The sequence below is a fragment of the Bos grunniens genome, chromosome 23, assembly GCF_055505025.1.
Source record: "Bos grunniens cultivar Pamir isolate PY7600 chromosome 23, Bosgru_T2T1.0, whole genome shotgun sequence".
Classification (NCBI taxonomy): domain Eukaryota; kingdom Metazoa; phylum Chordata; class Mammalia; order Artiodactyla; family Bovidae; genus Bos; species Bos grunniens.
In genome coordinates, this window is record NC_141187.1 from 48,946,163 (window position 1) to 48,958,466 (window position 12,304).

Sequence of the window (12,304 nt, forward strand, 5' to 3'; positions counted from 1 at the left end):
TATCTGCTGCACCATCAGGGAAGTCCTGAAACCACGGCCTTTAAGAGAAACATAAAAATTAAAGGCCCCACAAACCAACACAGCCCTAGGATGGGAAAAAGAACTGTATACCAGCTCCAGCCACCAAAGCCAAATAAAGACAACCCTCAGCCCGTTCCTTTCAGATGAGGAAATTTCATTAAGCTTAATTTTCTGTACAGTAAGCATTTTGTTTAATTTTCCTAATATAAATTTATAATAATAGCTATGCTTTTTCAACCTTAAAGAATGGATTAGAAAATCACTATTTTCAACTTCTCCCTAATCACTGCTGCTGCTGCTGCTAAGTCGCTTCAGTTGTGTCCGACTCTGTGCAACCCCACAGACGGCAGCCCACTAGGCTCCTCTGTCCCTGGGATTTTCCAGGCAAGAGTACTGGAGTGGGTTGCCATTGCCTGCCAGCCAAAAAAGAACTTGGCAAAAATGAGGAAAGATGACTCCTTAATAACAATATAATTCTTCTCCCTATACTCTTTCCCAACAGACTGGTTCCAAATAGGAAAAGGAGTTCGTCAAGGCTGTATATTGTCACCCTGTTTATTTAACTTATATGCAGAGTACATCATGAGAAACACCAGACTGGAAGAAACACAGGCTGGAATCAAGATTGCCGGGAGAAATATCAATAACTTCAGATATGCAGATGACACCACCCCTTATGGCAGAAAGTGAAGAGGAACTAAAAAGCCTCTTGATGAAAGTGAAAGAGGAGAGTGAAAAAGTGGGCTTAAAGCTCAACATTCAGAAAACGAAGATCATGGCATCTGGTCCCACCACTTCATGAGAAATAGATGGGGAAACAGTGGAAACAGTGTCAGACTTTATTTTCCTGGGCTCCAAAATCACTGCAGATGGTGACTGCAGCCATGAAATTAAAAGACGCTTACTCCTTGGAAGGAAAGTTATGACCAACCTAGATAGCATATTCAAAAGCAGAGACATTACTTTGCCAACAAACGTTCGTCTAGTCAAGGCTATGGTTTTTCCTGTGGTCATGTATGGATGTGAGAGTTGGACTGTGAAGAAGGTTGAGTGCCGAAGAATTGATGCTTTTGAACTGTGGTGTTGGAGAAGACTCTTGAGAGTCCCTTGGACTGCAAGGAGATCCAACCAGTCCATTCTGAAGGAGATCAGCCCTGGGATTTCTTTGGAAGGAATGATGCTAAAGCTGAAACTCCAGTACTTTGGCCACCTCATGCGAAGAGTTGACTCATTGGAAAAGACTCTGATGCTGGGAGGGATTGGGGGCAAGAGGAGAAGGGGACGACAGAGGATGAGATGGCTGGATGGCATCACTGACTCGATGGACATGAGTCTGGGTGAACTCCGGGAGTTGGTGATGGACAGGGAGGCCTGGCATGCTGCGATGCATGGGGTCGCAAAGAGTCGGACAGGACTGAGCGACTGATCTGATCTGATCTGATCTGATACTCTTTCCAAGATTGGCCAAAATAAGTGTTATTTCTAGAAATGTCTGGATATCAGTCACCATAAGGCAAGCTATCCAGTGCTGGCCTCATCCATAGGCCCTTAGAAAGTGTCAGATATCTAAGCTCCATGGCATACACTTTAATTGGAACCATAATAAAACAGAATTCTAGGTGTTTATGATGAACCCATTGTACCATTAGTATCAGCAGTAAGTGGTGCTATGAATTGCCAAGGACCTACCATAGTTGTGGGTTTCCCTGGTAGCTCAAATGGTAAAGAATCTGCCTGCCAATGCAGGAGACATGGGTTCGATACCCTGGAGAAAGGAATGGCAATCCACTCTAGAATTCTTGTCTGGAGAATCCCATGGACAGAAGAACCTGAACGGCTACAGTCCATGGGGTCCCAAACAGTTGGACACGACTAACACTTTCACTCTCATTTTTCTTTACCATTTGGCTGTTCTCCAGCTTAACATGAGGACTGCAGTGCATGTTGTTTCAAGGAGCCGGCACCTATGTGAAAAATACAGGAGGCGGGACTTCCTGGTGGTCCGGGGGCTAAGACTCTGTACTCCCAGTTCAGAGGACCTGGGTTCAATCCCTGGTCAGGAAACTAGATCCTACACGCCACAACTGAGACCCAGTGAAGCCAAATAAATATTAAAAAAAAAAAAAAACAGGAAGCAGGATATTCCATATCTCATTCACTCACATAGTGATCACTGTCTTTAAATCTTCATGACAGTGACTCTGCACTAGTTAGGACACCTAGACAGCACTTGGTACATAGCAGTCACTGCGTAAAAACATCAAACCTAATTACGCATTTTGAGATGGTAGTACAAACTAGATATTAGGATAATTACCAAGGGGTAAAAAACAGAAGGAGATGTAAGAGTAACTATGACAAAGGCATCAAACCGTTTACTGTATTCCTGACCAGCATGCTCCTTCCCCCTTTTCCAGTCCTGTGGCCACTGCTGAGTTTTCCAAATTTGTTGACATATTGAGTGCAGCACTTTCACAGCAACATCTTTCAGGACTTGAAATAGCTCAACTGGAATTCCATCACCTCTACTAGCTTTGTTCGTAGTGATGCTTCCTAAGGCCCACTTGACTTCACATTCCAGGATGTCTGGCTCTAGGTGAGTGATCACACCACCGTGATTATCTGGGTCGTGAAGATCTTTTTTGTACAGTTCTTCTGTATATTCTTGCCACCTCTTCTTAATGTCTTCTACTTCTGTTAGGTTCATACCATTTCTGTCCTTTATTGAGCCCATCTTTGCATGAAATGTTCCCTTGGTATCTTTAATTTTCTTGAAGAGATCTCTAGTCTTTCCCATTCTATTATTTTCCTCTATTACTTTGCATTGATCACTGAGGAGAGCTTTCTTATTTCTCCTTGCTATTCTTTGGAACTCTGCATTCAAATGGGTATATCTTTCCTTTTCACCTTTGTCTTTGGCTTCTCAGCTATTTGTAAGGCCTCCTCAGACAACCATTTTGCCTTTCTGCATGTCTTTTTCTTGGGGATGGTCTTGCTCACTGCCTCCTGTACAGTGTCACAAACCTCCGCCCATAGTTCTTCAGGCACTCGGTCTATCAGATCTAATCTCTTGAATCTATTTCTCACTTCCACTGTATAACCGTACGGGATTTGATTTAGGTCATACCTGAATGGTCTAGTGGTTTTCCCTACTTTCTTGAATTTAAGTCTGAATTGGCAGTAAGTGTTCATGATCTGAGCCACAGTCAGCTCCTGGTCTTGCTTTTGCTGATTGTATAGAGTTTCTCCATCTTTGGCTGCAAAGAATATAATCAATCTGATTACAAAATGGCTTAAACCATATTTTCTCCAGCCCGGCTGACACTGCCACCAGCATCCTGAGCAAAGAGCTCTGACACTGTCCGTCTTCTGCTCAACAGAGCTTCGGAGACCCCTCACCCCCGGCCTTCCTCGTCCACCCCTCCTCACTGCATTAGAATTTCATTCAAGGGACTTCCCTGGTGGTCCAGTAGCTAGGAATCTGCTCCCCAATGCAAGGATTCCAGATTCAATCCTGACCAGGGAACTAAGATCCCACACACCACAACTAAGACCCAGCACAGCCAAATAAATGAATAAGTATTTTTAAAAGATCTTATTCAAGACAACATGGCAGAGATGAGATTAAGATGGTGGAGTAGTAGGACGCGGGCTCATCTTCTGCCAAAACACCAAAATTGCATCCAGCTGTTGAATCCAACCAGGAAGACAGTGGAACCCACCAAAAAAGGAACTCCCACATCCAATGACAAAGGAGAAGCCACAAAGAAATGGTAGGAGGGGAACAATTACAATAAAATCAAATCCTACGGCCACCAGGTGGGCACCTCACAGACTGGAGAACAATAATACCCAAGAAGTTCTCGCACTATTGTGAAGGTTCTAGGCCCCACATCAGGCTCCCCAGCCTGGAGAACCAGCCAAGGGACTGGGAATCCCCAGGGAATCAGACTTTGAAGGCCAGCGGGATTTGATTACAGAACTTCCATGGGACTGGGATAAAGAGAGACTCTTGGAGGGCACAAACAAAATCTTGTGCATATCAGGACCCAGGGGAAGGGAGCAGTGACCCCCACAGAAAACTAAGCCAGACCTACCTGTAAGTGTTTGAGGGTCTTCTGAAGAGGCATGGGTCAGCAGTGGCCTGCCATGGGACAGGGCACTGGCAGCAGCAGTCCTGGGAGACGTGTCTCAACATAAGCCCTCTTGGAAGTCTTATGTTGAAAAGCAGAGACATTACTTTGCCAACAAAGGTCCGTCTAGTCAAGGCTATGGTGTTTCTAGTAGTCATGTGAGAGCTGGACCATAAAGAAGACTGAGCGCCGAAGAATTGATGCTTTTGAACTGTGGTGTTCAAAAGGGTGTTCCAAGGGACTTGAGAGTCCCTTGGACTGCAAGGAGATCCAACCAGTCCATCCTAAAGGAGATCAGCCCTGGGTGTTCATTGGAAGGACTGATGCTGAAGCTGAAACTCCAATACTTTGGCCACCTCATGCAGAGAGTTGACTCACTGGAAAAGACCCTGATGCTGGGAGGGATTGGGGGCAGTAGGAGAAGGGGACGACAGAGGATGAGATGGCTGGATGGCATCACTGACTCGATGGACATGAGTTTGGGTGAACTCCAGGAGTTGGTGATGGACAGGGAGGCTTAGCGTGCTGCAATTCATGGGGTCGCAAAGAGTCTGACACGACTGAACAACTGTGCCACTGAACTGAACTGAACTGAAGCCCTCCTATATAAGCCTATAGGCTCCAGGCCTCAGGCCAAACGACTAAGAGGGAGGGAGCACAGCCCCACCCTTCAGCAGACAATTGGATTAAAGTTTTACTGAGCACAGCCCTGCCCACCAGAGGAAGACCCAGTTTCCACCAGCCAGTTCTTCCCATCAGGAAGCTTACACTAGCCTCTTATCCTTATCCACTGGAGGGCAGACAGAAGAAATAAAAAAACATGGCAGCCTGGAGAAAAGTGTGTACTTAAAGGTCCATAGGACCTGGGCTTAAATTCAAGTCCTGCCTCTTACTAAGAGATAATCTCCAGGAAGTTCCTTAATTTCTCTCTGTCTCAGTTTCCCCATCTGTAGAAAAGGAACAACAACACTCTACAAAAAAAGGAAAATCACATTTAATTGGGGAAAGCTACTTTAGGGATTGAAAACTAGGACCCTCTCAAAGGAACTATCAGTGCCTAGTACAAAGCAGGCACTAGATGAGACTTCCCTGGTGGTCCAGTGGCTAAGACTCCACACTCCAAATGCTGGGGGCCAGGGTTTGATCCCTGGTCAGGGATCTGGGTTCCATATGCTGCACTAAAGATCCCACATGCCACAAGTAAGATTCAGTTCAGTTCAGTTCAGTCGCTCAGTCGTGTCCGACTCTTTGTGACCCCATGAATCGCAGCACGCCAGGCCTCCCTGTCCATCACCAACTCCCAGAGTTCACTCAGACTCAAGTCCATCGAGTCAGTGATGCCATCCAGCCATCTCATCCTCTGTCGTCCCCTTCTCCTCCTGCCCCCAATTCCTCCCAGCATCAGAGTCTTTTCCAATGAGTCAACTCTTCGCATGAGGTGGCCAAAGTACTGGAGTTTCAGCTTTAGCATCATTCCTTCCAAAGAAATCCCAGGGCTGATCTCCTTCAGAATGGACTGGTTGGATCTCCTTGCAGTCCAAGGGACTCTCAAGAGTCTTCTCCAACACCACAGTTCAAAAGCATCAATTCTTCGGCACTCAACCTTCTTCACAGTCCAACTCTCACATCCATACATGACCACAGGAAAAACCATAGCCTTGACTAGACGAACGTTTGTTGGCAAAGTAATGTCTCTGCTTTTGAATATGCTATCTAGGTTGGTCATAACTTTCTTTCCAAGGAGTAAGCGTCTTTTAATTTCATGGCTGCAGTCACCATCTGCAGTGATTTTGGAGCCCAAGAAAATAAAGTCTGACACTGTTTCCACTGTTTCCCCATCTATTTCTCATGAAGTGATGAGACCAGATGCCATGATCTTCGTTTTCTGAATGTTGAGCTTTAAGCCAACTTTTTCACTCTCCACTTTCACTTTCATCAAGAGGCTTTTTAGTTCCTCTTCACTTTCTGCCATAAGGGGTGGTATCATCTGCATATCTGAAGTTATTGATATTTCTCCCGGCAATCTTGATTCCAGCCTGTGTTTCTTCCAGTCTGGTGTTTCTCATGATGTACTCTGCATAGAAGTTAAATAAGCAGGGTGACAATATACAGCCTTGACGTACTCCTTTTCCTATTTGGAACCAGTCTGTTGTTCCATGTCCAGTTCTAACTGTTGCTTCCTGACCTGCAAGTAAGATTGGGTGTGGCCAAATAGATATTAACTAAAGTTTTTTAAAAACTAAGCGGGAACTAGATGAATTTTAATGACTTCCAGCTTCACTCCACAACCACCCCTCCTTCCATCCAGCTTCCCACTTAGACTGAGGGCTCCCTTCAAGGCTCTCATCCCTCTCCTTGGCTCGGCTTGCACGGTACCCTCTCCCTGGAGTGCCCTTTTCCATCCCTAAAGATCCAAATCTTGCCCATTCTTCAAAGCTCAAGTTTAACACCATCTTTCCTGAAAAGCCTTGCCTTGGCACACAAGAAATGACAGCCTGCCCTCTGAGCTACGTGGTCTTTGGCCTTCTAGAAACCATTCACATCGAGTTTATAATCATGGATCTCAGTTCAATCACCCCAAGTGAATTCTCTAAGGGTGAAGTATCCATCTGCATCTTGTTCCTGGGCACAGCTGAAGAGCTTGAAAAACACTTGTTGAATGAATGAATCAATAACAAAGAATGTGCATTGTAAGAAAAACCTATATGAACTATCTATGCTCAATTAATAAATGAGAAAATTCCCTGAAGCAAAGATTTGCCTTCCATTTTACTCCGTGTGTATAATTAGAGGGATCTACATGTGCTTACAAGGAAGTTTAAGAAGTTTCCCAATGCCTGCCTTCAATATTCCCAATATTTTGTGGCCCCTCATTTCCTGTAAAATAGCAAGTAAAGTTAACTGTGCTCCTTTTCAGCTCTTGACAGCGTTGGGGCTCTGTGTAAGAGAAATCAAAGCAATCAGTTACTTCATTAATTCAACGGTGGGAAATGTCAAAATAGCACCTGTCTTTGCATACATTTGTGAATTGACTGAATTTTTCTCTACTAATTTGTTCAACAGTCATATAAACAATGTTTCAAATGCAACTAAAATATCCAGTTTTCTGAAAATTTATTTCTATGATCTCTTTAAATTTTGTGGGGTTTTTTAATTTTAAAATATCTTCAATATTTAAAATATTAATAAATGTGACTATACTAAAGTCATGAATCAAAAATAATACGTTTCTTGAATTTCCTGGAGTCCAGTGTTTAGCAGTCTGGGCTTTCACTGCCAAGGGACCAGGTTCAATCCCTGGTCCAGAAATTAAGATCCCACATGGCTCAGCTAAAAAAAACAAAACCACAGACTTTTCCTTTATGACATCCCAAGACTGAGAAACTGAGCCCATCAGCTAATTTCAACTATCAGCTATTGAAAGGCATGACCAACGATCTTGTTTAATTGGAGCCAAACTTTTCTGCTCCATTGTGTTGTCCTGAGTATGAATGGTAGACTCCCAACTAAGGTCAAGGCAGAGGATAAGTCTCATTATATGTAAAGTTGCTTCCCAGGTGGCTCAGAGGTAAAGAATCTGCCTGCCTGTAGGAGACACAAGTTCAATCCCTGGTCCGTAAGAGGAAATGGCAACGCACTCCAGTACTCTTGCCTGGAAAATCCCATGGACGGAGGAACCTGGTAGGCTGCAGTCCATGGGGTCGCTAAGAGTCGGGCACGATTGAGTGACTTCACTTTCACTTTTCACTTTCGTGCACTGGAGAAGGAAATGGCAACCCACTCCAGTGTTCTTGCCTGGAGAATCCCAGGGACGGGGGAGTCTGGTGGGCTGCCGTCTCTGGGGTCGCACAGAGTCAGACACGACTGAAGCGACTTAGCAGCAGCAGCAGCATGTACTGTCACGTGGTAAAGGCCGAAGGATCTACTTCCCTTTGCTACCGGGACTGTAGCAGCATGTCTTTCTTAGGCAGATTTCCTATTTCAAACATGCTTCACCAGGTTCTCGTTGTTACATGGTGTCATGCGTCTGGTCTTCCCACTGTCTGAGATCTCACATGAAAAAAAGTGAGTTTAACCCAAGACATTATGCTTCTACCTTGTGATCTCTTCTGGTGTCTGCCCGAGATAAAACTGAAATACAGTGTTTTTTAATGTGAAATCTGTTTACATCTATGAACATCTATGTTCTTCACTATAAACATTTTTAAACTTACTTGTGTTGTTCAGACGCTGACAACAGTGCCATGCCAGACCATACTGAGGCAAAAGGAAAAATCAGTAACACTGATCCTGTCTTCAGAATTTTAATATTTTGTTCATCATAGATTTTTTTGCATTATTTTAAAAATATATGTCTTAGAATATTATTTATCTTAATTACTGAGTGTTTTGGCAGCTCCTTACAGTTTGCAGCTGAGGAAAATGACTTACCTCAACCTGGTCCCAGTACAAAAACAAAATGTTAATGGCATGTAATGGAATCTCCTTAAGAAAAAATTCAAGACTAAAAGGCATAGCTTATTCATTCTGCCATTCAGAATTGTGTTCTACCCACTGTATTCATTTTCTAACGCTGCCATTACAATGTACTACAAACTGCATAGTTCAAAAATAAGAGAAATGGGGACTTCCCTGGTGGTCCAGTGGTTAAGAATCCACCTGCCAATGCAGGGGACACAGTTTCGACCCCTGGTCTGCAAAGAGTCCACACAGAAGCAACTAAGCCTGTGAGCCACAACTCTGGAGCCCGTGTTCCACGACAAGAGAAGCCACCACAATGAGAAGGCCAAGCACCAGCAACGAAGACCCAGCACCACCAAAAACACATCAGTTAAAGAAAACAAAACAGAACCATAGCGTCTCACAGTTCTAGAGACTGGAAGTCTGAAATCAAGATGGTCGCATCGCCTGGCTCTCTCAGAAGGATTCCTGGGGTGAGTCCTTTGTCTTCCTGACTTGTAGTGGGCCCGCACCCTGAGCTTGCAGCCGCCTCCCTTCACTTTCCATCCATCATCACCCGGCCTTCTCCCTCTGTGCCTTCCCGACGTCTCCATGGAAAGTCCTCAGACATAACAAGGTCCTACCCTTCTCCAGGATGACCTCATCTGACTGAGGCCTTGAGGGTTAACGCTTCAGCACACTTTTTTTGGAGGACGCAATTCAACCTCTAATGCCCACCAGAGCAGGTGATAACTCTTATTTAAATACTTGGCCAGCCAGCGTGTCAAGCTGCTTGTGTTGGGGTGTGACCCTGCGTTGGTGACCGAGGAAGGTTTCCGTGGCCACTCGATGGCCCCGCCCCCTGTCAGTCACTCAGGGCCCTCCCATCAGGCCCCACCTACTCCACACGCCCCGCCTCCCCTGCTCTGACCTGCTGGGTGTTAACACCTCTCCGCTTTCACTCTGTCCTCACCCCCGGCACAGTTTCCTGACCTCCTGCCTCCTCCCAGTTCACTCCACATCCAACTGCTCCATGTGGTCTTCATAGTCCGTCATTCTTTGCCTAGTTCCATCTTTTCTCATTCAGTGAATCTGAGGCTCCTAATTTTGCTAAAGTCGGGTTGTGGAGACCTCATGTGAGATTTTCATGCCTCATATCCACCTTCTGGAGGTTTGTTTTCCTCCCTCCATGGAGAAAACTTCCAAAACTCCAGATGTGAGCTACCTTCAGACTTCACGAGCAGGAAAAGAGAAAGGACAAGGACTTGGAAAGCCAGCATCTATCAACCCCACACCCTGGCTCTCCATTCTTCCTGGACAGCCATCATCACCTTTGAACAGTAAACCATTTGCTTAATCACTTTGCTTTTCCCTGACTGCTGGTAATGAAATGCTGCACTCTCTAAAATAATTTCCTGACTATTTGCTAAGATTCATCTCTGACATTTCATTAAATATGATCATTTAACTGTACAAGTACAAATGCATTTTTAATTTAGCTTACCGCAGATATTACAGATGTGGGGAAATGAATTCACATTGCTCTAGGACAAATATATCATTCACATATGCAAGCGACAAAAGAACAAATTATTAAAAATTACTGAAACTTCCATGAAGATTTATATTTAACTTTTCCATTTTCAACCTCCACGTCACTGGGAAAACACATAGCATATCACCCTGTCAGCCATGATTCTGTGAAGAATGTGGGCGGCATTCTGAAAGGCTCTCGATCAACAGCCTTGTCTCTGTCATCGACACACTGAGGCAGGAAAGAGATGGAGACGATTTCAAGAGAGAAGTTATGAGGTTGGCAGTCTTATCACTAAAGCAGTCGCTAATTTGCCTTCCCTACAAAAACAAAACAGCAAAAGGAAGTATGTCTTCTATGCCGTGTGCTATAATCCAATCAGAATAAATGCGAAAGTTTTATTGAATAGGAAAGTGCTCACATGCGAACTGACATTCTTGAGCATCTTATTGGGATCTATTGTCATTGAATTCAAAGCTGACTGAGGAAGGAACAAGCTTGGTTTGGGGCCTTGAGCTGTAAAGTCGAGAACTTAACAAGTCATGAGCTAACAATTACAATCTCTTAGGGTGTCAAGTGTTTCCACAGAATGTGCTTTTATTACTGTGGAAAGAAATAGGATTCTTTTCCAAAATCTTTAAGATATGGTATGGCGGCTCAGCAGTAAAGAACCTGCCTGCCGACAGGCTAGGATCACCTTGCTGCGTCATGAAGCAATTAGGCCAGCCAGTAAGAGCTCTGATTCCTGAGCCCCGAGCCTGTAAAATCCCACCACTCATAAGTGTCACTGTTCTGCTGCTGTCACAAGTGATGTCGCCGAGTGAGGCTGCACGCCTGTGAGGACTCTGCTCATTCTCGACAAAGGGGATTGAGGGGTGTCTAAACCTCCCAAAATGATTAAATGACCATTAGCAAAGTTTTTTTTTTTTTTTTTAACCACAGGAGCAAGTGTGCCATTTGTCAAAAGCTGAACCTTGATGTGCTAATCCAAAAGGATTTTGAATGCAATGTGTTGAAACATTAAGAGACTAACTCTGTCTCTTAGCAAACAGCTGGACCCAGGATAGAAGTGGACGTGTCTCCTCCCATCAGTGTTTGCTTTCCAGTTTGGTAGGTTTGCATCACACCTTTCGTTTCAGAAGCTTGGCGGCAGGCGCTTTTTTGTTTTCTGGAAGAACAGCAGCATGGTTTCAGTCGCCTCTAGTGCACAGGGGGAAGCTTGAACCCTCTGTTGGTTCCAAGAAATATTTTCCCTCCTATCGTGAGCGGCAAGGAAGGAGCAGCTGTACTCTGAAGGCAGCGGGAATGACGGGACGGTCTGCTCACCTGCAATGAGACAGAGCTTCCGGCTCCCGCAGCGATCCCCCAAGGAGAAATGCAGGTAGGTTTATCTCGACACCCCCAGCCCCTTCCCAGCCCCTCCTCCTGGGAAGTTTCAGTGCTTGTATCCGTAATGTCCAGCTGGACCACTTCACCAACCCCACTCAGCAGCGAACCAGGCTCGCGTAAAAGGAATGCCTGCCAGTTTTCCATCCTTTATGCACTTTGGTCCAGAACAGCCACATTTACTCAGCTGCACCTATTCCCTATCTTGTCTGTTTCAGATCGCCATTCATTCGTCAGTTGCCCCTCTCAGGCCCATCCCTCTCCCCCAAGCTTGATGTCGAAAATGGCCATCACCCCAGCTCTTTGACTTCTGGTCGCCCATCTCCCCCAGCACGAACTAAGACCAATAATGACCTCACTGTTTAAAATCAACTACCCGACTCACCTACTAAGCTTTCAGGTAGCGCCTTTCAGAAGTCACTCACCCTTTGGACAGTAGATGATATGCGTGGTCACACAGTGGAACGTCACGGACTATCAGGAGGAGAAAAGTGATTTTCCCAACCGAGCATAAATCCACACAACAGGGACTTCCCTGGTGGAGCAGTGCTGAGACTTGGCCTTCCAAAGCCGAGAGTGCAGGTTCAGGCCCTGGTTGGGGAGCTCAGATCCCACAAGCCTTGTGGCCAAGAAACCAAAACATAAGACAGAAGCAATACAGTAACAAATTCAGTAAAGATCCACATCCAAAAAAAAAGCTTTAAAATAAATAAATAAATCTACACAAGGTTTCCCCACCCGTTTAAGTAGCCAGGTAGCCAGGCCCACCTGGAAAACATGCAGACTCAGC

At 45.0% G+C, this 12,304-nt stretch overlaps 1 long non-coding RNA gene across 1 annotated transcript; it reads right to left on the reverse strand.

The window, feature by feature from the left end:
• Positions 1-2,376: 2,376 nt before the first annotated feature.
• LOC147347783 (uncharacterized) lies at positions 2,377-4,726 on the reverse strand. The gene is made up of 2 exons (XR_015152795.1): positions 4,119-4,726; positions 2,377-3,278 (listed from the first exon to the last, which is right to left on the reverse strand). It is a non-coding gene; the product is annotated as an uncharacterized LOC147347783 (long non-coding RNA).
• Between the last annotated feature and the right edge of the window lie 7,578 nt (positions 4,727-12,304).